This window comes from Helianthus annuus, chromosome 5 (assembly GCF_002127325.2).
Source record: "Helianthus annuus cultivar XRQ/B chromosome 5, HanXRQr2.0-SUNRISE, whole genome shotgun sequence".
Taxonomy (NCBI): domain Eukaryota; kingdom Viridiplantae; phylum Streptophyta; class Magnoliopsida; order Asterales; family Asteraceae; genus Helianthus; species Helianthus annuus.
In genome coordinates, this window is record NC_035437.2 from 40,669,803 (window position 1) to 40,696,100 (window position 26,298).

At 37.9% G+C, this 26,298-nt stretch overlaps 2 long non-coding RNA genes and 2 other non-coding genes across 4 annotated transcripts; 2 read left to right on the plus strand and 2 right to left on the minus strand.

Moving 5' to 3' along the window:
• The first annotated feature begins 2,299 nt into the window (after positions 1 to 2,299).
• Positions 2,300 to 2,406, plus strand: LOC118492837. Its single transcript, XR_004894838.1, has one exon. It is a non-coding gene; the product is annotated as a small nucleolar RNA R71 (small nucleolar RNA).
• Positions 2,407 to 3,443: 1,037 nt separating this feature from the next.
• On the minus strand, positions 3,444 to 6,335 carry LOC118492477. Its single transcript, XR_004893941.1, has 3 exons — positions 5,949 to 6,335; positions 4,018 to 4,084; positions 3,444 to 3,483 (listed from the first exon to the last, which is right to left on the minus strand). It is a non-coding gene; the product is annotated as an uncharacterized LOC118492477 (long non-coding RNA).
• Positions 6,336 to 13,318: 6,983 nt separating this feature from the next.
• On the minus strand, positions 13,319 to 16,211 carry LOC118492478. Its single transcript, XR_004893942.1, has 3 exons — positions 15,825 to 16,211; positions 13,893 to 13,959; positions 13,319 to 13,358 (listed from the first exon to the last, which is right to left on the minus strand). It is a non-coding gene; the product is annotated as an uncharacterized LOC118492478 (long non-coding RNA).
• An 8,032-nt stretch (positions 16,212 to 24,243) lies between these two features.
• LOC118492812 lies at positions 24,244 to 24,350 on the plus strand. The gene has a single exon (XR_004894814.1). It is a non-coding gene; the product is annotated as a small nucleolar RNA R71 (small nucleolar RNA).
• Positions 24,351 to 26,298: the final 1,948 nt, after the last annotated feature.

Sequence of the window (26,298 nt, forward strand, 5' to 3'; positions counted from 1 at the left end):
CTTACCAAACCGTTCCCTTAACCCCCGACCAGGCAGCCAACATATCTCCATATAGACCGTGGAGATATGAATGGTGAAAATATTTTATTTTATATAGACAGTAAAATAATGCCAAGACACCACGGACAAACGATAAGGAAAGATCACCTTCAACATAAGAAACTAGTTATTAAAGTCATTAATACAAAACCAAATAAAAAGTGCAAAAGATTAAAAATAAAAAGTATTATACTAAACACTTGTCTTCACCAAGTGATGTAAGAGACTTAGGCAAACATGGCCTTGATTGTCAAGAACTCTTACTATCAATCTTGGATCCCGAGACGACTCACACACTCTACGATGGACAATGGATGATGGTGGTGGTGGTGGATGATGGTGTTATGGTGGTGGTGGGTGGTGGATGAAGTGTGAGAGAGGTGGTGTGCCAAGGGATGAGTTGGAATGAAACCAAGCACTCCTATTTATAGGCTGAACAGAAGGCTGGGCACGGCCCCGTGTCTGCTGGACACGCCCCCGTGCCCGTCTGACACTCTCTCTCTTCATTAATTGTAATTCGCAATTACAATTAATGCGCCTGCTGTACTTTCGCCACGCCCCCGTGCTCACTGGACACGGCCCCGTGGTGGGCAATAGAAGCTTCTACAGGTTTGTCTTTTCTGCTGCTTCTTGGGCACGGCCCCGTGCTGGCTGAGCACGGGGCGTGTTCAGGCTTCTGTTTTCTCTTCTTTGCTTGGGAGGATGCCGTTGAGGGTTCGGGCAGTCTACTTTTATTCCTTTTCTTGTATTTATGTTAGAATTAGCTGTCTTTTTGCTTCTTTTGTGAATTTGAGCTCATTTCATCCTGAAAATACAAAAGGAAGACAAAAACACTCTTTTTCCAACATTAGTACTTAAAAAGGGTTAGTTTTATGCCTTATTTGATGTAATTTATATGTTGCATTTTACACACATCACAGACCTATGGAGAAATTGGGTAAAAGGCTATTTAAAATCGGCTCTTACTTTAGTTCTAGTAAATGGGTCACCAACGGACGAATTCTCAATGGAAAGAGGTGTTAGGCAAGGAGATCCTCTTTCTCCTTTCCTATTCATTATCACCATGGAAGGTTTATCGAATCTCATAAATCTTGCAGATGATAAGGTATTTTCAAAGGTATTGTTTTACCTAATGGTGGGCCGACTATTACCGATACTATGTATGTGGATGATGTGATGTTCTTGGGTGAATGGGATTTAGAAAATCTTAAAAATATTAAGCGAATCCTTAGGATTTTCTATCTCATATCGGGTCTTAAAATTATTTTCCATAACAGTAGCCTGATTGGAGTGGGCGTCTCGGATGATGAAAGCTCGCATTTTGCAAACATTCTAGTTTGTAAAAGAGAATTCCTTCCGGTTAAACATTTGGGGCTTCCACTGGGAGCTAATGTGAAGGTTGTAAAAAACTGGGATCCGGTGGTGTTGAAGTTCAAAAACAAATTAAACAACTGGAAAGCCCAACCTTTTCTTTTGGTGGTCGTCTTACCCTGGTTAAAACAGCCTTCCTCTATTCCTCTTTTCATTGTTCAAAGCTCCTTCAAAAGTTATTAAAACATTAGATGGCATCAGGAGAAAATTTTTATAGGGAGGCAGCCTCTCAAAGAATAAAATTAGCTAGGTACGAAGGGATAAGATTCTTAAACCAAAAAACTTGGGAGGTCTTGGTGTTAATTGTTTAAAAACTCTAAACCTCACCCTACTCACTAAATGGAAATGAAGAGCATTGACCGATGATACGTGGTCGAAAACCGGTGTTTGTAATTTGTTAAATTGATGTGTTTACATGATTTTTAATTTCGTTTAGCCTGTTTTGATTATATTTGTGTTTTGCAGGTCTAACGGAGTTTAAGAAGATATTTGGGAGCTTTATGGACCACCGGGACGCAAAACGGATCAACGGGGATCAAGAAATAGGAAAAACAGGAATTGAAGGATAGAAGTATCATAGTCGACGCCCTACAGGGCCGTCGGCGACCCCATCTGGTTATTCCATCGGGCAGATTTCACGTAAACAGTTGAATAGGGTGATGCCTGTCGAGTGCGATATATTTTTATTGATATTTTAAGCCCAATCTACACATTAGTCAAGTTTTAAATTTATAAAACACGATATTCTACTAACACTAAACACACACTTGGGCAAGCGCACCCATCGTGAGCGTAGTATAGCGTTGGTAAGATACCGAGGGTCGTCCAAGGACACAAGAGCTTTTAATACCGGTTTATCCTCAATGTCTAATCAATCTAATTTTTTTTTGAGAAATGATGAGGTCACTTTCTTAGTAGCTCCTTGAACCTTTCCCAAGTTTCATTTAAGGATTCCCCGTCCTCTGGTGAGTATGTATTCATTTCAGTCATTAATTTAGCCGTTTTAGAAGGAGGGAAATACTTATACAAAAACTTTTGGGCTAGTTCATTACAGGTGTTTACCGAACCAACTGGGAGGGTGTTAAGCCAAGCCTTAGCTCGGTCTTTGAGTGAAAATGGGAACATTCTGAGGCGGATGGCGTCATTCGATGCTCCATTGATCCGAAAGGTATCACATATTTCCAAAAAGTTGGTAATATGTAAATGGGGATCTTCATCCTCAAGCCCATGGAAAGTTGCAGAGTTTTGGAGCATTTGAATCAATTGCGGCCGAAGTTCGAAGTTGTTTGCATCGACATTCGGTGCATTGATAGCGGCGCCGAGATTACCTACCGTGGGCCGTAGGTAATCCATTTGGGTGCGTTGATCCGCCATTGGAAGTGTTTCCCCCGAAACTTTCGCTTGGATTTTAGCTTTAAGTCTCTTTCGTAGAAAGCGTTCGGGTTCGTGGAGAGGCTCTTTTATGTCTTTATTGGAACTGGAGCTCATGCACTGCGTAGGGAGTTCAGGTGCGGCGCCTGGGTTCCAAGTCCTGCGATAAAAACAAAAATATTATTGGTCAGAAGTTTCATCACGGCCCCGTGCTCAGGTGAACGCGTCCCTGTGCTCGGAGTTACAGTGATTTTTTTCGGATCCCTGTTACTTGAGAGTTCAACACGGCCTCGTGCTGCACCAACATGGCCCCGTGCTCAGCTCACTGTAACTCGGAAAATAAAAACTGCCAGTAACGATTGTCACACCCGCTCGTAGCGGAAGCGCGAGGTGTGATCTGATCAGTTCTCATTGCATAACAATATAAGTGAACATACTAAATGAATAAAAACAAGCTCCAATGCCATTGTCATAATCGTTTCAAAAGAACGCAAATAAGTTAAATGTATTGGTTACAAACCATCAAATGAAAATAAGTTGTCATTGTTTTATACTTCGAAATGTAAGTCTTAAAATGTCAAGGCTTTGACCACTATATCACCGCAAAGAGGCGGTATATAACGGGCAAACCCTTTAAATGGTGGCATGGAGTCTTGATACTTGCTTTCCTTGACTGAAATGTCTGCATGGTCCACTAATTCCCTGAAATACATGTTAAGTTTGAAAACATCAACAAAAGTTGGCGAGTTCATGCAGTTTAGTTGGATGAGATGTATCTGTAAAATGTGAGTTGTATAAAATGTATCCATAAAATGTGAGTTGTATAAAATGTATCCATAAAATGTGAGTTGTATAAAATGTATCTGTATGTAATGATGTAGTATGTAAAGCGTCAATGAAATCGTTGATCATTAATGTTTCGCGAGGACATTAATATGTGTGACGAAAAAGGAAGCAATCCAACCCTAGACGATTTTATGCCGATTCCTATCGACTGGGACACAAAAGCACTCTTCCGTATGGGTCCACGACCAAGAGTGGGGCTCGCCAAAACCCATTAGATCTAACCACTTGTACCTAGGTCCAAACTGGATTAATGGTGCTTAGATGTATAACCCTAATTCGCACATGATCTAAGGTGTTTCATTCCCTAACTTTAACATACGTTGAACATGTATTTTCCCCGATAGTTGTAAAGTTGTAAAACATTTAAATGAACAGGGGACATGAACTCACAGAATTGCGTCCGTGAATGGTAAGTAACTGTGATCTGACGTACGGTCGTCCTGAATAGTATCACCACCTACAAACGTTCTATATTTGTTAGACACTTCGGTCTTGTAATGACTTGAGTACAAGTCTTTTATCTTGAATATGTGTTAAGAATTGTATGTCTTTGTTATTCATTGAACTGTGTCTTAGATGTATTAATTGATAACTGTTTAGTGTATATATTTCGCCAAATATATATTCTTGTATCTCGTGAGTTGTATCATCGGGTCTTGTCCTCTGGATTTCATGTCTTGTATGAATAAATTGTATAATTGTATTTTTACCAATTTATATGTCATTGGGCTTAGCCCAAGAATTCATGTTGTTGGGCCAAAATAGTGTTGGGCTTCAATAGTGTTGGGCCTAAATAGTGTTGGGCCTAAATAGTGTTGGGCCTCAATAGTGTTGGGCCTAAATAGTGTTGGGCCTAAATAGTGTTGGGCCTCAATAGTGTTGGGCTTAAATAGTGTTGGGCCTCAATAGTGTTGGGCCTAAATAGTGTTGGGCCTCAATAGTGTTGGGCCCAAATGTTATTGGGCTTTATGTTATTGGGCCTTGGCCCATATGTTGGGTATTGGGCTTAGCCCATAAGTTTTGGTATTGGGCTTAGCCCATGTATTTATGTTAAGCCCATTTAGGATGATAAGCCCATTTGTAAAAATAGCCCATTTGTTATAAAATAAGCCCATTTGTTAAAAATAAGCCCATTCGTAAAATAGCCCATTTGTTATAAGAGAAGCCCATTTGTTAAAAATATATTCTTTCATTTTTATAAAAATTACTAAGTATAGGCTTTTTAGTTAAAAGAATACACAATAGTTTTTATAAGTTTCAAAACATTCGGATATTGTTTTCGGTGATGTGTATGTATTCGTGTCGAAAGATCGCCTAAACGTCGTAGTAACTTCCTCGGAATGGCGAGATGTTCATAGATTCGCCCGTCGTCCGTTTTGACCATAAGTTGTGTTTGAAAGCTCGGAATGTCCGTAAGGTGTTTATAAGATGTATTTAAATGTAGTCTTGTAAGACTTTAGTCGAAATGTACATTGTGTTCATTTGTATCATTGTATTCAAGTTCCTAGTTATCATAAATATAACTAATACAAACAAATGACACATAGCACATAAGTTGTTAAGTTAACTAAATATATATTTTCTCAAAAATATATATTTATATCAAACTTTGCTTTTATAAAAACTATTCTTTGAAATCTTTTTAATCTAATAAAGATTTTGTCAAAAATAATAGTTTTTATAACTTATGATTTTTAAGAAAAACTTGGCCATATTTTATTAGAAATATGGACTTTGCCATGTTTAATAAAAACACATCTTTTTCTTATAAAATCACCACTAATCTTCTCATATTTTTCTTAATAAAAACATATGAGATTTATAACATAACTTATCAAGATGAACTCATAATCATGTAGGGTTTTGGTATGATCTTTACATATGTTTACTAGTCCAAAAATCATATTTTACTTCTAGTTTTAACAAGCTTTTCATAAAAACTCATCTTGTATGTTTTCTTTTTATAACTTGTAAAAGCATTATTTTTTGTTAACAACCTTATATACTTTAACAAAATCAAAGATCATGATCCTCCATCTAAACATTTATGTTTAACAAAACCCTTAAACATTTTCATGTACACTTGTTAGATTATGTTTTTAAACATCATCTAACAAGTTATTTTTATGCTAATCATCAAAACTAGATCAAATATGCAAGTAATCATCTTTAACTCACAACATAAACACACTTTTATATCATGATTATTATTTTGCTTCTTTATATTTTCATCTTGTTTTCTATTGTTGTTTTAGTTATAAGTTGCTCTTTAACAATAAATACATAAACAAGTATGAAAATAAAGGATTTAGAAGTCTCACTTCTAGCTCTTGGCTAGGGATGATCTAGGTGAAAATAAGAAGCAAAGAAGATGAAGATTTGATGGTTGAAAGCTCTTAGATGAATGGAAATGCTTGCTTCAACTTGTGGTTGTCTTAGATCCTCCTAAGTTCCATGAAAATGCATCTTGATCATCATGAAAGTGGCTTGAAAATGAAGATGGGGGAGGGGTGTTCTTGACCGAAAATGGGGTGTTGTTGGGAGCTTTTGGTGTTGTGAAGATAGGAGGTGAAATGCATGAATGAAAGGGTTAGAAAAAGAAGGTAACTAGTTGCTACAATGATCACATTTCACCACTTGTATCAAGTTGCAACATGAAGTAAATATCTAGATATTATTGGTAACAAGTTGAAAGAAAAGTGGGGCCCACAAGGGGTGTTGCAACCGTGAATGGGGGGGGGGTTCCCTTTGCTTTTCCTTCTTGAATTACTTAGTAAAAATGCTAGAGTTCTTAGTTAGATGTTTTAGGTAGTTTATAAGTATAAGTGTTTAAGTGTTTAAAGGGTGTTAAATGATCATTACTAGACCAAAATGATCCGATTAACACTAGATGACCATTAAAAAAAAGATTTGATATCGTTCGGACATTTGTTTCGAATTGTTTCGGTTAGATGTTATTTGAACGCTAAGTTGCGAAACATGTGTGAATTGATGTAGTTATTGGCTCGGATATTACCCGAATGTATCCTCACATGAATTATATGTCAAATAATATTTTTACATGTCGTAAAAATATTAGAAAGCTGATTTCAGCAGAATTTCTGCGGAAAAATGTTGAAATCATCGCTTTTAGTGCTTTTCGGGCAATTTTTAGTGTTATCGGACTTCGGAAAGGATTTAAATCAAACCCTTGTATTCCTAGTTAGGGTTTAATATATATAAGATGTTGGACTTTCGTCTAAGTCCTAAAGATGTCGTTTAGATGATTTTCTGCGGATTCTGCTTTTTCGTCAGAATACTAGTTTATTAGGTGCTTTTCTAGTAGTTTCGATGCATTGTTTAAACTGTTCCAAATGTACTTAATAAAAATGAGTCATATGCATCCTAAGTAAGTATTCCTTGAGTATTCTATGTGTATGTCACGAAATAAGCAGTTCGGATGTTCAAAATGAATAAAAAAAATGTAGCTAAAAATGTAGCTAAAATGAGTATTTTAAGTGTGAAAAGTTACCGTAAAGTGGCAGTTGTCACATTCTCCCCCTGTTATTAAGAATTTCGTCCCGAAATTCAAGCTGAGTCATCCTTTGCAGGAGTATTCTCGAACAGGCAGGGGTATTTTGGTTTTGATTTGATCTGTACGTTCCCAAATATATACGGGTCCGTGTCGAGAGTTCCAACGAATTTTAACTAATATGTTACGACTCCTTCGTATTTTCTGGACCTCCCGGTCCATGACCTTAACAGGTGCTTTATGAATTGGAGTTTGTCATCAATGTGAACTTCATCCGCCGGGATGATAACCGTTTCTTGTGTTGGACTCTTCTTAAGATTCGACACATGAAATATGTCGTGTACACTACTTAGTTCTTCTAGTAACTTCAGTTTGTAGGAAACGGTGCCAATCTTTTCTAAGATTTCAAAGGGTCCTACATAACGGGGGTTAAGCTTTCCACATTTGCCGAAACTTGCTACGCCCTTCCAAGGTGAGACTTTCAACAAGGCCTTATCTCCGACCTCGAAAGATAATGGCTTCCGTCTCCTGTCTGCGTAGCTCTTTTATCGATCGCGAGCCGCCTTGATACTGTCTCTGATCTAAAGATTTTATCCGTAGTCATTTGGACTAAATCCGGTCTGATTAGTTGTTTATCGCCCGCTTCCGCCCAACATAGCGGAGAGCGACACTTTCGACCATAGAGAGCTTCAAACGGTGCAGCTTGTATACTTGTATGGTAGCTGTTGTTGTAGGAAAACTCAACCAAAGGAAAAATTAGTATCCCAATTGCCGCCCAAATCCATAACACACGCACGAAGCATATCTTCGAGTGTTTGGATTGTCCGTTCACTCTGGCCGTCAGTTTGTGGATGAAAAGTCGTACTTAGATTTAAATGAGATCCAAAGGCCTGTTGGAATGACTTCCAAATTCTTGACACAAAGCGATCGTCTCGGTCTGAGATGATTGAAATAGGCACTCTATGACGAGCCACTATTTCCTTGAGATACAAAGTCTATCGATGATTACTCAATCATGTCATGACTGCATGAAGTCCTGGATAACTTCGTAATGAAGTCCATCGATATTTGTTCCCATTACCAAACAGGAATCTCGGGTTGTTGTAACAAGTCTGAGGGATTTTGCTATTCGACTTTGACTTTCGCGCAAGTCAAGCATTCTCCGACATAAGTCGCGATATCACTTTTGAGGTTAGACCACCAATAGTATTCTTTCAATACTTAGGCCTATGTGCTTCCTCAACATATCATCTCGAAGGCTGCCAAAGAATGGAACCCAATTTCGACCCATAAGGTATAAGGTTCCATCTTCTTTCGGCATTAATTGTTCCTTCATGCCTTGAAGTGTTTCTGCTTGAATATGCTCTTCCTTGAGCGCTTGTGAATCATCTTCTCTAATGCTTGAACTCTCAGTGTTCTAACTCGCTCCTTGCGGCGCAAGGCGTCAGCTACAACGTTTGCCGTGCCCGGATGGTACTTTATTTCACAATCGTAGTCGTTCAACAATTCAACCCAATATCGTTGACGCATATTTAATTCTCTTTGGTTGAATATGTGTTGAAGATTTTTATGATCCGTGAAAAATAATGCATTGAGTACCATATAAATAATGTCGTCATATTTTGAAAGCGAATACCACCGTACCTAAATCGAGGTCGTGAGTGGTATAGTTATTTTCATGAACTTTCAGTTGACGTGATGCGTACGCGATAACTTTATCCCGTTGCATAAGTACGCAACCCAATCCTTGATGCGAAGCATCACAGTAAACTACGAAGTCATCGGTACCATCGGGTAGTGATAAGATTGGTGCATCGCCCAACTTATCCTTGAGAAGTTGACATGATTCTTCTTGTTTCTCGATTTAGGTGAGGGAGGTTAGCGGTTGAGAAAACTTTAGAAAAATTCTCTATAAATCTCCGATAGTACCCTGCTAATCCCAAGAATTATCGGACTTCAGTTGGAGTCTTGGGCGCTCCCCAGTTCTTAATTGCTTCGATCTTGGAGGTGTCTACTTGAATGCCTTTCTTGTTCACTATCTGCCCGAGAAATTGTACTTCACGGATCCAAAACTCACATTTGTGTCTCCTTCTTGAGTAGTTCTAAAATGGTCCTCAAATGTTGCCATGCTCAGCTGCTGATCGCAAGTATATCAAAATGTCATCAATGAACACTATGACGAATTTGTCGAGATACGACTTGCACACGTGGTTCATTAAATCCATGAAGACCGCTAGTGCGTTCGTTAAACCAAAATCATAATGAGAAACTCGTAATAACCATAACGAGTTTTTAAAAGCCGCTTTCGGTATGCTTTCCTCTTGAATTCGTAACTGATGATACTCCGATCGTAAGTCTATCTTAGAGTAGAAGCTTGAACCTTTAATAAACCATTTGAGTTAGTTGGAAATTCATTTGCAACATGGTTTAGAAATATGAATTTCCATTCATCGAAATGTTGTGCACTTTTGCAAACTTGTATGTCTTTCCACCCCCAAAACCTTTATAAAGATGTATATTGGTAAAGAGTGGGGGTTATGAATTCACAATATCCTTGTTCGGTCAACTACAAGGTTCAGAAGGTGCTAATCGATATGGGGATTTGGCTATGGGTGCGGTTCACGATACCAAGTCGATATGTAACTCGACTTGTCGATATGGTTATAGTCCCGGCAAGTCTTCAGGAAAGACTTCGGGAAACCCTTTTACCACTGGATTATCTGTCAACTTCGGCCCAACGGACTTCTTGTCGACCACATGTGCCAGAAAGGCAACACAACCTTTCTGTAAGCACTTCTTTGCCTTCATGCAATTGGTTAATCCACAATGGTGTATCGTGATTCTCTCCATGATTAATAAGTGTCCCTTTGTTCAGTAGTGGTAGGCGAATGACCTTTTCATGACAAAAAACTTTGGCTTGGTTATCGGATAACCAATCTATGCTAACCACTACATCGAAACTACCTAACTCAACGGTAAGAGATCAATACTGAGTCTTCGCTCGCCAAGTTCCAAGGAACATCCTCTAACAACTTTCCCTGACTCGACTAGTTTACCGTATATCGATTCTATAGAATGAGGAGACGTCTAGCTTACTTGGCTCTAGGCCAAGTACATTTGGAATTCTGTGAGGAGAGGACTTCACTCTATATTTTTAGGAACCCTATGTTTAAATGTAGGATAACCCAATCCATATGTTTAGATGTTGGATAACCCAACCATATGTTTAGATGTTGGATAACCCAACCATATGTTTAGATGTTGGATAACCCAACCATATGTTTAGATGTAGGATAACCGAATCCCTAATTGTAGCTAGGACAATCTCGTCCCTAGCCATGAAACTCATGTATGTGAAATATTGATATGGAGCTAAAATTGGCACCGGTATCAAATAACATGGATGTGAAATGTTGGTTGATTGGAAACGTGTCGAGTAACTACTATTTGAGTGATTGAGGTAGGGTGGGATGATGCGGTCATGCTTCGGATCTTCGAGGCTAAACCCAACATGTAACACTCAGTGTGTTTGAATTCGGGTGTTACCCAGTATGGAACAACCCTTGAGAGATCGTGAAAGCATCAAGTGTAACCAACAATATTGGCTCCAGTTATGATCGAGTTCTTTTATAAAATCATATGAAAATAGATATGAAAATCAGATGATATAAAAGAATGATGTATGGTTAAATAAATAACCAACAGAAATGTAGTGTATAAATATATCATGTCTTGAAATAGAATATTTTGTCTTGTGTAGAAGATGTCGCGTCTTATGCAAAATGTCATGTCTTGTCTTTGTCGAATAGGTTTGAATAACACCACGATATGCAATATAATATAAGCACTTATATATAGGAAGTACCAGCGGCGTATCCACCATGCTTTTATCATATTACACACGTCTCGTTATTTACGAAAATGTCTTGTATATACTAACATCAAATGTCATGTGTAATAATGTCTTGCTTAACAGTGTCATGTATAAACCACATCTTGTGTAAAAGCAATGATTTTCAACACATAACTTTTAACTTAAACATTTGTTTCTTTTGGTGCCATGATATTTTTAATACACACTATTAAAAGAATCTAGACATATATTTGGATATATATAGTCTATCATGCACCCAAAAAATGAAGAATGCAATTGGTCATGGAAACCTCAAGATCGCATTGTTCATATATGTTTAAATATATGATAATATGGATAACTGAAAAAAAATAAAAAAATAAATAAGTAAATAAATGATAATGTGAATAACCGCAACCAAAATGCGTAGTGCCTCCTGCGTGTATCGGTTATATGTTTTAGTGGCAAAGAAATAATTCATTGAGGAGGGAAAACCAACTAGTGGTCTTCGTCCATATAATATGTGTTCCCTACTCTATGACCTCGATCGTCCGAAGTAGAGAAAATCCTTTGTCTTATTTGTCCATGTGAAAATTATGGTAATAGTGCTTGAGTTTCACGAGCTCTAGCAAGATTATTAGAATCTCTAGAAATTTCGAATAGAATGCAATGAGGGAGTTGCAGCATGGCTCATGCCATACCATTCCTTGGGAAAAGACAAATGTCAAGCGACGAAATTTATTGTATCATTTCCAATAAATATGATAAGGTGGAATATGATAAGGTAAGGTAAGGTAAAGTAGGATAAAGTGTCATAGACACCCTGGAACCAACCCATGTTCAAGAATTTCGAGAATGTTGAGGAAAATCCACATGAGTAGCTAACAAGTTTTGTTTGTTTAAATGACTAGTCTCAAATGAATCGTGATATAGATCGAATGTTAGGTGTGAATAAATACGTGTTGTCTTCCTGTATTGTAGTGTACGGTATTGTAGGGTATTATACTAACCACCACAGTTCGTGTTCTAATAGATAAGAAAAATTGAATCTCAAGTAATAACTTAAGAATTTTGAATGAATAGTGATCATTAGCTTGGCCCGCAGAGTCCACCAGAATTCCCATGCACTACAAGTTGTTATTACGTTGGCCACCGTAATAATAAATTGCCTTGCATGGTCACCCTAGCGTTCTCTCGTACGAAGCAGCCGATCAATAAGAGAGGAAACACTGTTGTCAGTACTCGTAAAACGGTACGGCGTTAGATGAAATAGAAATGAAAAGAATCTGTAATAATAACAACTGAAGAGGCACCTTCAAGATGAGTACTTCATCTTCCTTGTAAGGACAAGAGTATATCCACCTTGATTAGTATGAGTCACAAGGATCTCTTCCCCCTAATAGAGTTGTTGTCCAAGGTTACCACCTCCGCCTCGTCGTCATTATCATGGTCAGGCATCTCAGCATTTGCAAGAAAGCAGCCGTATTTTTATGGAATTAAGTTTAAGATATCACTTAGGAATCATGTTCTCCATAAGCCGCAGTAGACGTGAGGTCGATATTTTCATCGTGCGAGTAAAGAATAATAATAAAGTTTGAAGTCGAAGGTATTTTGTTCTTGCCAAATATTTCGTACAACACATATATGAATGGCTTATATATATATAATCATATAAAATCCTATCTAACAAGGATTTCTATCTTTGCATAAGCTGAACTTGTAAACCATTTATAATGCGTAAACTGATAATGTAATGTATTGTAGGCACATAGTATGTTAATGTAATGTGTCTATTTCTCATAGACTTCACCCATGGAAATGTCCTCGCTTGATTTATGTGAAGTGAATTTTTGTTGTAGTGGACCTTGAAAAATGTTTATGCAATGAAAACCTTTTGACCTATCCAATTTTATTTATAATATGTTCAACATGAACAAGAGGTTTTCGTGAGGGGTCCCTAGTGATTGTAGACTTAGACTCGAGAAAGAATCCTGGTTCACTACAATCGATGCTCTGATACCAATCTGTCACACCCGCTCGTAGCGGAAGCGCGAGGTGTGATCTGATCAGTTCTCATTGCATAACAATATAAGTGAACATACTAAATGAATAAAAACAAGCTCCAATGCCATTGTCATAATCGTTTCAAAAGAACGCAAATAAGTTAAATGTATTGGTTACAAACCATCAAATGAAAATAAGTTGTCATTGTTTTATACTTCGAAATGTAAGTCTTAAAATGTCAAGGCTTTGACCACTATATCACCGCAAAGAGGCGGTATATAACGGGCAAACCCTTTAAATGGTGGCATGGAGTCTTGATACTTGCTTTCCTTGACTGAAATGTCTGCATGGTCCACTAATTCCCTGAAATACATGTTAAGTTTGAAAACATCAACAAAAGTTGGCGAGTTCATGCAGTTTAGTTGGATGAGATGTATCTGTAAAATGTGAGTTGTATAAAATGTATCCATAAAATGTGAGTTGTATAAAATGTATCCATAAAATGTGAGTTGTATAAAATGTATCTGTATGTAATGATGTAGTATGTAAAGCGTCAATGAAATCGTTGATCATTAATGTTTCGCGAGGACATTAATATGTGTGACGAAAAAGGAAGCAATCCAACCCTAGACGATTTTATGCCGATTCCTATCGACTGGGACACAAAAGCACTCTTCCGTATGGGTCCACGACCAAGAGTGGGGCTCGCCAAAACCCATTAGATCTAACCACTTGTACCTAGGTCCAAACTGGATTAATGGTGCTTAGATGTATAACCCTAATTCGCACATGATCTAAGGTGTTTCATTCCCTAACTTTAACATACGTTGAACATGTATTTTCCCCGATAGTTGTAAAGTTGTAAAACATTTAAATGAACAGGGGACATGAACTCACAGAATTGCGTCCGTGAATGGTAAGTAACTGTGATCTGACGTACGGTCGTCCTGAATAGTATCACCACCTACAAACGTTCTATATTTGTTAGACACTTCGGTCTTGTAATGACTTGAGTACAAGTCTTTTATCTTGAATATGTGTTAAGAATTGTATGTCTTTGTTATTCATTGAACTGTGTCTTAGATGTATTAATTGATAACTGTTTAGTGTATATATTTCGCCAAATATATATTCTTGTATCTCGTGAGTTGTATCATCGGGTCTTGTCCTCTGGATTTCATGTCTTGTATGAATAAATTGTATAATTGTATTTTTACCAATTTATATGTCATTGGGCTTAGCCCAAGAATTCATGTTGTTGGGCCAAAATAGTGTTGGGCTTCAATAGTGTTGGGCCTAAATAGTGTTGGGCCTAAATAGTGTTGGGCCTCAATAGTGTTGGGCCTAAATAGTGTTGGGCCTAAATAGTGTTGGGCCTCAATAGTGTTGGGCTTAAATAGTGTTGGGCCTCAATAGTGTTGGGCCTAAATAGTGTTGGGCCTCAATAGTGTTGGGCCCAAATGTTATTGGGCTTTATGTTATTGGGCCTTGGCCCATATGTTGGGTATTGGGCTTAGCCCATAAGTTTTGGTATTGGGCTTAGCCCATGTATTTATGTTAAGCCCATTTAGGATGATAAGCCCATTTGTAAAAATAGCCCATTTGTTATAAAATAAGCCCATTTGTTAAAAATAAGCCCATTCGTAAAATAGCCCATTTGTTATAAGAGAAGCCCATTTGTTAAAAATATATTCTTTCATTTTTATAAAAATTACTAAGTATAGGCTTTTTAGTTAAAAGAATACACAATAGTTTTTATAAGTTTCAAAACATTCGGATATTGTTTTCGGTGATGTGTATGTATTCGTGTCGAAAGATCGCCTAAACGTCGTAGTAACTTCCTCGGAATGGCGAGATGTTCATAGATTCGCCCGTCGTCCGTTTTGACCATAAGTTGTGTTTGAAAGCTCGGAATGTCCGTAAGGTGTTTATAAGATGTATTTAAATGTAGTCTTGTAAGACTTTAGTCGAAATGTACATTGTGTTCATTTGTATCATTGTATTCAAGTTCCTAGTTATCATAAATATAACTAATACAAACAAATGACACATAGCACATAAGTTGTTAAGTTAACTAAATATATATTTTCTCAAAAATATATATTTATATCAAACTTTGCTTTTATAAAAACTATTCTTTGAAATCTTTTTAATCTAATAAAGATTTTGTCAAAAATAATAGTTTTTGTAACTTATGATTTTTAAGAAAAACTTGGCCATATTTTATTAGAAATATGGACTTTGCCATGTTTAATAAAAACACATCTTTTTCTTATAAAATCACCACTAATCTTCTCATATTTTTCTTAATAAAAACATATGAGATTTATAACATAACTTATCAAGATGAACTCATAATCATGTAGGGTTTTGGTATGATCTTTACATATGTTTACTAGTCCAAAAATCATATTTTACTTCTAGTTTTAACAAGCTTTTCATAAAAACTCATCTTGTATGTTTTCTTTTTATAACTTGTAAAAGCATTATTTTTTTGTTAACAACCTTATATACTTTAACAAAATCAAAGATCATGATCCTCCATCTAAACATTTATGTTTAACAAAACCCTTAAACATTTTCATGTACACTTGTTAGATTATGTTTTTAAACATCATCTAACAAGTTATTTTTATGCTAATCATCAAAACTAGATCAAATATGCAAGTAATCATCTTTAACTCACAACATAAACACACTTTTATATCATGATTATTATTTTGCTTCTTTATATTTTCATCTTGTTTTGTATTGTTGTTTTAGTTATAAGTTGCTCTTTAACAATAAATACATAAACAAGTATGAAAATAAAGGATTTAGAAGTCTCACTTCTAGCTCTTGGCTAGGGATGATCTAGGTGAAAATAAGAAGCAAAGAAGATGAAGATTTGATGGTTGAAAGCTCTTAGATGAATGGAAATGCTTGCTTCAACTTGTGGTTGTCTTAGATCCTCCTAAGTTCCATGAAAATGCATCTTGATCATCATGAAAGTGGCTTGAAAATGAAGATGGGGGAGGGGTGTTCTTGACCGAAAATGGGGTGTTGTTGGGAGCTTTTGGTGTTGTGAAGATAGGAGGTGAAATGCATGAATGAAAGGGTTAGAAAAAGAAGGTAACTAGTTGCTACAATGATCACATTTCACCACTTGTATCAAGTTGCAACATGAAGTAAATATCTAGATATTATTGGTAACAAGTTGAAAGAAAAGTGGGGCCCACAAGGGGTGTTGCAACCGTGAATGGGGGGGGGGGGTTCCCTTTGCTTTTCCTTCTTGAATTACTTAGTAAAAATGCTAGAGTTCTTAGTTAGATGTTTTAGGTAGTTTATAAGTATAAGTGTTTAAGTGTTTAAAGGGTGTTAAATGATCATTACTAGACCAAAATGATCCGATTAACACTAGATGACCATTAAAAAAAAGATTTGATATCGTTCGGACATTTGTTTCGAATTGTTTCGGTTAGATGTTATTTGAACGCTAAGTTGCGAAACATGTGTGAATTGATGTAGTTATTGGCTCGGATATTACCCGAATGTATCCTCACATGAATTATATGTCAAATAATATTTTTACATGTCGTAAAAATATTAGAAAGCTGATTTCAGCAGAATTTCTGCGGAAAAATGTTGAAATCATCGCTTTTAGTGCTTTTCGGGCAATTTTTAGTGTTATCGGACTTCGGAAAGGATTTAAATCAAACCCTTGTATTCCTAGTTAGGGTTTAATATATATAAGATGTTGGACTTTCGTCTAAGTCCTAAAGATGTCGTTTAGATGATTTTCTGCGGATTCTGCTTTTTCGTCAGAATACTAGTTTATTAGGTGCTTTTCTAGTAGTTTCGATGCATTGTTTAAACTGTTCCAAATGTACTTAATAAAAATGAGTCATATGCATCCTAAGTAAGTATTCCTTGAGTATTCTATGTGTATGTCACGAAATAAGCAGTTCGGATGTTCAAAATGAATAAAAAAAATGTAGCTAAAAATGTAGCTAAAATGAGTATTTTAAGTGTGAAAAGTTACCGTAAAGTGGCAGTTGTCACAACGATGCTGGGCACGGCCCGTGTCCGACCAGGCACGGCCCCGTGCTGCAGTCTGCAGAAGCTGGAAAATTAAGAAAAATCCTAAAAAACAGAAAAATAAGAAAAACGGTTAGGCCGTTGATTCCTAACTTTCTTAAAATCCTTGTGTCCCCGGCAACGGTGCCAAAAACTTAATGCGTGTGTAGCGTTATATACTTTTAGTTATATTTTATGCCCTTTTTAACACTTTAGTCAAGTTTTAAATTTATAAAACACGATATTCTACTAACACTAAACACACATATGGGCAAGTGCACCCATCGTGAGCGTAGTATAGTGTTGGTAAGATACCGAGGTCGTCCAAGGACACAAGAGCTTTTAGTATCGGTTTATCCTCAACGTCTAATCAAATCAAAATTTTAGAAAAGGTTTTAAACATGAAAATAAAAACTAAAAATGCTAAAAAATAAAATAAAACAAAAACAGATAGACAAAATGAATCACTTGGATCCGACTCGCCTTTAGTGTAACCTTTGATGATTTCCGCACTTTTGCTATTTTTACGAGATTATCTTATTTATAGTAGTAGGCCCCACTTTTGAAGGTGACGTTACCCTCAACCCAGTAGTTTGAGTCAGCAAGAATACAATCCTAAAGGGTCGGAATATGGAAAGATAATTAATTAAGTTATTAATGCGTAATGTGGTAGGCCCCTCTTTTGAAGGCGACGTTACCCTCGGCTAAGTGGTTTGAGTCAGTAGGGATACAATCCCAAGTAGTCGGGTTAATGTATTAATAGTAGTTTACATATGAGGGGATCAAGCCATTCGCACCCCCGCCATCCAATACCAGTGGGTATTGAAGGAGGTCCTAGTAAGCTTGACCCAGGTCCTTGAAGGATCTATATACTGAACAAGGCAAGAATCTTACCAAACCATTCCCTTAACCCCCGACCAGGTAGCCAACATATCTCTATATAGACCGTAGAGATATGAATGGTGAAAATCTTTTATTTTATATAGACAGTAAAATAATACCAAGACACCACGGAAAAATGATAAGGAAGTTTCACCTTCAACATAAGAAACTAGTTATTAAAGTCATTAATACAAAACCAAATAAAAAGTGCGAAAAGATTAAAAATCAAAAGTATTACACTAAATGCTTGTCTTCACCAAGTGATGTAAGAGACTTAGGCAAACATGACCTTTGATTGTCAAGAACTCTTACTATCAATCTTGGATCCCGAGACTACTACACACACTCTAAGATGGATGATGGATGATGGTGGTGTTGGATGTGGGTTGTAGTGGTGGTGGAGTGTGGGTGAAGTGGGAGAGAGGTGGTTTGCCAAGGGATGCCTTTGAAGTGAACCAAACACCCCTATTTATAGCTTGCACAGAAGCCCGGACACAGCCCCGTGTCCATCCTCTTTCTCTTTCTTCATTAATTGCAATTTGTCTACATTAGCTCCACACGCCCCCGTGTCCGCTGGGCACGGCCCCGTGTGCAGAAGCGTATCTGTACTATCAAGATTTGCAAGATTCTGCGAATCTTAGCGTTGACCACGGCCCGTGTGGAGCTGGGCATGCCCCTGTTCTGGGAATAGAAGCTTCTACAACTTTATTTTTTCTGCAGACACCCGGCCACGCCCCCGTGTCCGCTGGGCACGGGGCCGTGGTCAGCCTTCTGTTTCTTTGTTTTTGCTTGGGAAGATGCTGTCGAGGGGTTGGGCATGCCACGTTTATTCCTTTTCTTGTATTTAGGTTAGATATTGCTGCATATTTGTTCTTTTTGTTCATTTACGCTCATTTAGTCCTGAAAATACAAAAGGAAGACAAAAAGCACACTTTTTGCAACATTAGTACTAAAAAGGGTTAGTTTTATGCCTCAATTAATGTAATTTATATGTTGCATTTTACACATATCAAATACCCCCACACTTGAATCTTTGTTTGTCCTCAAGCAAAACTCTTCTTATTGTGGCTTACACTCCCAAATGGAATGGTTAGAAGAGAAGTTTTGGGATTGCCTTGAGTATCGGGAATCCAAGATCTTGATTGGGTTTTATTTTTATGTTATTTACAATCCTATTCGTTATGATTTATTTAGAACGTTTCATGAGAGAAATTATTTATTTGGGCATAACATGCCTCTTTAAAATTCCATTTATATACAAGTTCACATACCTCACGGGAGATCACTCAACACTCGGCCGAAGTTGTATTTTTGTGAAACACTCAAGACCGGCATGGAACTTATTTCTACCATATGCTTGCCAAGCGATCAATCCTCCTCCTTTTTAACTATAAACCTTTGTAAATATCATCAGGACTTGGGGAAGGGTTAGGCTTGGGCTAAAGGTAGGTGGTTTTGGGTTAAAGGTTAGTAAAAATGGTGAAAAGCGTAAAAAGCGTCGGTCGACGTAAAACTTTTTGTTGTTGTGACTTTTATTCAAACAAAACATTTTCAAACAAAGTTTCTTTGAGGAACTTGTTTGTTTATTGCTTGACTTCAATTTTTTTTTGGATAAGGGGCGTCACATGAAAACCGAGATTTTTACTAAAATAAAGGGTTTAAAATTAAAGAGGTTTTGGTGGGTAAAGGGTGTTTGTTTTGTGGGTTAAGAAACGAAAAGGTTTCGGCTCAAAGGGGTTAACTAGGGGGATTTTGGGTAGGTGATAAAAAGTGAAAAATAATGGTGTTGAAAAGAAAAAGGGTTAGTCCTAATGCTTCCATCATTTACTTACTTGGGTTTAAGTTGGTAAGGACCGGGGATGTATTGTCATGGCAAGTTCTAGAGTTGTAAGAAACCAAGCGGCTATTCACACAAGAAACGAAAAATGAGCATTTAGTTTAAAGATGTATATTTGTATGCTCAATAAAGGCTCAAAACTCACTTTTTGTGGGAATGGGTTTATGATGTAGGGTAAAATACACATATTTGTCCCATGTAGATTGTATATTTTTTGTATAGTTTTTATTTGTTTTATTTAGTTTTAGTAGTATATTATATTATTTTGTGTTTTGGCAGGTCCTGGTGCAAATGGAGCAAAAACGAGTAATATGAAAATAACCAGCCAGTTGGGCAGAGTGGGGCGCCAGTGACTGAATTAGAATTGCCGCTATTTTTCTTGAGTGGGCCGAGGCTGCTATCTCTATTTTATGAGCTCTAAGGACCGAACTGCAATAAGTTGAAAGTTCTTATAAAAAATAGTTGTTAGAAGTTGGAGGACTAGAAGTAACAAAAAGATGAAACTTCAATTAATTCCAATCACAAAAAGCATCTGATGTGTTGACCGAATTCTTATTATTTTGATGTTGGGCCATAATTTGAATTCTAATTCATGATGGAAGGTCAGATCCACATGATTCTTATTGGGCCTTGCAAAAGAAAGCCATGTCTTGGCACGCACGTGAAGAATGAAAGGAGGCGGCATATTATATTATATATTGAAGAGGTGACCTACATCAGACGGAGGACAGAGAAGGACAACAACATTAAGAGACGCACGAATTGGACGATCACAGAAGGAACGAAGATACTCAGGGACGAAATTTAAAGCTTATTTTGCGGGAATCATCGGCATCAAGCGGGAAGCTTGGAGAGCAAGGGATTAACGGGTTTTGCTACTCAGTTTCTCTTATTTTCTAGTTTCTTTGTTTTTATTCGATGAATTCTTGCTTGAGACCTATTATTTTTAAGACAATGATTATTGGCTAGATTTCGTACTACCTAGACATGGTTGAATGATTGCTATATGATTTGATTATATTATGGATTTATGAACGCTATGGATTGTTTATAAATTGTAAACGGTTTGTTCTATCAGTTAGATGTGTTTGCGTGCTTGATGTTATTTTATTATTGATTATTGCTTCGCTTGAATCTTGGTGACGGTCTTTATCACGGAATAGAGTCGGGCTAGGGTTTTAGGTTTTGGTGAGTGTCTATATCACATAATAAACCTTTGATCCTTTAGGGTGAAAAGTGCACAATTAACCTTAGAAGTTATAATTGGTAATCTTATAAAATCAAGTGTTCTACTAATCATCAATAGCTGTAAGGTGCGAGATTATTGCTAGGTCTAAGTGATTAAACCGTAAGGTGGGTCCTTCTTAGGAAGTTAACCTTTTGGCTGCTGTCTAGCAAGTCTAACTGAGAAAACAAGCCTATCCTAGGTTTAGGTCTCGTAAGGGAGTGAGCCTTTTAGGATACTTTTATAAACCCATTAGATGTCTTGTAAAGGAGTCTAATAACCGATGGTTTAACAACCTTTAGGGGATCTTAGCGCGCTCTTGAGAAGGATTAGGGGTCCTTAGATTTCCCGAGGGGTGAGAATCCCAAGATCCCGGTTCCATAGCAGACAACTTCCAATTATAATCATAACTAAAAGCAATCAGGATTCCTGTCTAGGTAGTCCCTTCATCATCCTTGAGTTCAATCGTCGTGTGAGAGTTCGTGTCTGGTTCGTCTAGTTAGTATTTGTTATTTGCATTCTTAGGATTTTTAGAAACCCCCCCCCCCATCATAAACAAATAGTTAAGTCGTGTCAGTCTTAGTCTAGATAGAGTCTTAGCGTAATCAGTAGAGTCTCTTGGGTTCGATACTCGGACTTACTTTAGCTTTACTACATCGATCGGTTCACTTGCCGATTGTGTGGTTTAGGGTTTAGGTTGAGTCTTACTTTTATAAATTTAAAGCTTAGAGAGTCTAGAATTAGGGTAATTTAGTTAGTTTTATTTAACCCATTTTCAGCACATCAGTTTATAAAGTGATCAAGTATATATAATCAAATTTTAACTAGATTTGTCATGCCTTTTTATAATTTTCTTATGTTGGTTCTTTTTATCACGACGCTATCGGTTGTAAACTTGTAAAAATATAACCTTTTTAGAGCTTGTTATTCCCAAATTAAACCAACACAAGTAAAAAAAATGAAAAGTTTTTGAAAAAAATTTGGGGTGATTAGCGGTTCCACTAGAGTTTTGTGTAAGGCTTGTTAGTAGGACTTGCAAAATTCAAAGTTTTAGCATCCCCCCCCACACTTAAATTACACATTGTCCTCAGTGTGTCCCAAAAATAAGTTTTTAGGTTGATTGAATGTGTAAAAAGTGTTTGAAAACAAAATATTATGTTACTGGGCGTCTGGGCACAGGTCCGTGTTGATCCGGGCACGGCACTGTGTTCAGATCGCCAGTATCATAATCAACAAAAGGCTGGGCACAGGGGTGTGTTCAGTGAACACGGCCCCGTGTCCAGTTACCTGAACTGGGCGTTTTCTACAAAACCTCGGGCACAGGGCGTGTTGGGATGAGCATGGCCCCGTGTTGAACTTGCTGTAATGAAGAAAAATTGTCGGGAGGCTCTGTTTTTGTGCATGGGGTGTGGGTTCAAGTTTCCCTTAGTAACCTCCACCATTCCGAGTGTGTTTTATTCCTGAAAATTAAAACTAGACTAGAAAACATAAAGGTTAATCTAAACTAAAACTAAGGATAGTTCCGCGGAATGCCTCCGTGGTGCGACACGTTTATAAGGGTCCTTGGCTAGACTCAAAGTCAGTCATATGTTACCCAAGTGGGATGTTTTGCATCCCATGTTGCACCGTCGGAGAGCATCATCCAAGCTTGAGTCTATGACTTTCATATAGTTGACCGGGTCGTCGTCTTCTACTCTTTTCCCAACCCCAAATTTCATCTCCTTGTCCCCAACCCTCAATGTTAATGTCCCACCATTCATGTCTACCATTGCGTGGGTTGTGGCTAGGAATGGCCTTCCTAGAATGAGTGGTACCTCGGTATCTTCCTCCATATCTAGTATGACAAAGTCGGCCGGGAAGACAAAGTCTCCGACTTTTACCAATAGATTTTCGGCGACACCTTGTGGATATTTGATAGACCTATCGGCAAGTTGTATGCTCATCTTTGTGGGGCTTGTCTTACCTAGTCCAAGTCGGTCAAACATTGATGCAGGCATGAGATTAATGCTAGCCCCAAGATCGGCTAGCGCATTGCGTATGGGTGATCCCTAATGGAACAAGGGATGGTGAAACTTCCGGGGTCGATTTTCTTTTATGGGAGTTTGTTAAGTAGTACGGCGGAGCATTCTTCACTTAAATTAACTAGTTGCAATGTTTCAATTTTACTTTTGTGAGTTAGGAAGTCTCTCATAAATTTTGAGTATTTAGGCATTTGAGTGTGGACTTCCACAAATGGAAGATTGATGTGCAATTGTTTTAGCAAATTTACGAATTTTGTGAATTGCTCATCGGTCTTTTGGCGAAGTAACCGACCTGGGTAAGGTACCGGAGGATTCTTGGTGGGCTCTTGATTTGGTGGAGGAGTCGTCTCTTATTGGGGCATCGGTGAAGTTGTGGTTTGGTTAGACGGACTCTTTTCAGTTGGAGGTAGTGGAGCCGCCTCGGGACCTACGGTACGGTTTCTCAATGTGATGAGATGTACTTGCGCCTTTGGGTTGGTTTCGGTATTGCTGGGTAACGCGCCTTGTCGTCTCTCGGAGAAATTTTGAGCTAGTTGATTTAGTTGTTTTTCAATGTTTTGAATACTAGCCTGTTGATTTCTAAAGTTTGATTCCATTTGTTGAAATCGATCCGAGTTTTTCTTTTCGGTGTAGGAGATGAGGCGTGAGATGGTATCTTCAAGCCTCTCTCGTCCCCCTTTTTGTTGTTGAGAGAAATTTTGTGACTCATTTCTTGGTTGTTGAAAGTTTGTTCGTTGGTTTTGATTTTGTTGGTTACTACTATTGTCGGGTTCTCTCCAACCAAGGTTAGGGTGGTTACGCCATCCTTGGTTGTAGGTACCCGTTGGAGGACCTGACGGTCTAGGTCTATTATCAATGTAGTTTACTGTTTCTGTTTGATTATCCATTTCTTTCATACAACTCCAATTTTCATGTGGCCCACCACACCCTTCACAAGCCATAACCGAGGCCGTTTTTGCCATTTCTAACTTTTTGATTTTCGAAGAGAGGGCCTCGATTTGGGCTTGTAAAGAAATGCTTTCGTCAACCTTATGGGCGCCTGGGGCAATAGATTTTGTGGCTCGGGGAGTGTGCCACTGAAAAATTGTTTGAGTAATTTCCTCAATTTGATTTTAAATTTCATTTGGGCAACGATTACCTAGAAGTCCCCTCGAGCTAGAGTTAAGTGTTTGTCTTGTGTGTGGCAACAATCCATTATAGAAAATGGATACTTTTTGCCATACCGCAAGACCATGATTAGGGCACTTTCTTAGTAGCTCTTTAAACCTTTCCCAAGTTTCATATAAGGATTCCCCGTCCTCTTGTGAGTATGTATTAATTTCAGTCATTAATTTAGCCGTTTTAGAAGGAGGGAAATACTTATACAAAAACTATTGGGCTAGTTCATCCCAGGTGCTTACCGAACCAACTAGGAGGGTGTTAAGCCAAGCCTTAGCTCGGTCTTTGAGTGAAAATGGGAACATTCGGAGGCGGATGGCGTCATTCGATGCTCCGTTGATCCGAAAGGTATCACATATTTCCAAAAAGTTGGTAATATGTAAATGGGGATCTTCATCCGCAAGCCCATGGAAAGTTGTGGAGTTTTGGAGCATTTGAATCAAATGCGGCCGAAGTTCGAAGTTGTTGGCATCGACATTCGGTGCATTGATAGCGGCGCCGAGATTACCTACCTCGGGCCGTAGGTAATCCATTAGGGTACATTGATCCGCCATTGGAAGTGTTTCCCCCGAAACTTTCTCTTGGATTTTAGCATTAAGTCTCTTTCGTAAAAAGCGTTTGGGTTCGTCGAGAGGCTGTTTTATGTCTTTATCGGAACTGGAGCTCATGCACTGCGTAGGGAGTTTAGGTGCGGCGCCTGGGTTCCAATTCCTGCGATAAAAACAAAAAGATTGTTAGTCAGAAGTTTCACCACGGTCCCGTGCTCAGCTGAACACGGCCCCATGCTCGGAGTTACAGTGATTTTTTTTCTGGATCCCTGTTACTGGAGAGTTCAACACGTACTCGTGCTGTACCAACACGGCCCCGTGCTCAGCTCTCTGTAACTCGGAAAATAAAAACTGCCAGTAACGATGCTGGGCACGGCCCGTGTCTGACAAGGCACGACCCCGTGCTGCAGTCTGAAGAAGCTGGAAAATTAAGAAAAATCCTAAAAAAACAGAAAAAATAAGAAAAATGATTAGGCCGTTGATTCCTAACTTTCTTAAAATCCTTGTGTCCCCGGCAACGACGCCAAAAACTTGATGCGTGTGTAGCGTTATATATTTTTAGTTATATTTTAAGCCCTTTTTAACACTTTAGACAAGTTTTAAATTTATAAAATACAATATTCTACTAACACTAAACATACATATGGGCAAGTGCACCCATCGTGAGCGTAGTATAGCGTTGGTAAGATACCGAGGTCGTCCAAGGACACAAGAGCTTTTAGTACCGGTTGATCCTCAACGTCTAATAAAATTAAAATTTTAGAAAAAGGTTTAAACATGAAAATAAAAACTAAAAATGCTGAAAAATAAAATGAAATAAAAAAAGATAGACAAGATGAATCACTTGGATCCGACTCGCCTTTAGTGTAACCTTTGATGATTTCCGCACTTATGCACTTTTTAAGAGATTATCTTAGTTATAGTAGTAGGCCCCTCTTTTGAAGGTGACGTTACCCTCAACCCAGTAGTTTGAGTCAGCAAGGATACAATCCTAAAGGGTCGGAATATTGAAAGATAATTAATTAAGTTATTAATGCGTAATGTGGTAGGCCCCTCTTTTGAAGGTGACGTTACCCTCGTCTAGGTGGTTTGAGTCAGCAGGGATACAATCCCAAGTAGTCGGGTTAATGTATTAATAGTAGTTTGCATTTGAGGGGATCAAGCTATTCGCACCCCCACCATCCAATACCAGTGGGTATTGAAGAAGGTCCTAGTAAGCTTGACCCAGGTCCTTGCAGGATCTATACACTGAACAAGGCAAGAACCTTACCAAACCATTCCCTTAACCCCCGAGCAGGTAGCCAACATATAGACCATAGAGATATGAATGTTGAAAATCTTTTATTTTATATAGACAGTAAAATAATGCCAAGACACCATGGACAAATGATAAGGAAGTTTCACCTTCAACATAAGAAACTAGTTATTAAAGTCATTAATACAAAACCAAATAAAAAGTGCAAAAAGATTAAAAATCAAAAGTATTACACTAAATGCTTGACTTCACCAAGTGATGTAAGAGACTTAGGCAAACATGGCCTTTGATTGTCAAGAACTCTTACTATCAATCTTGGAT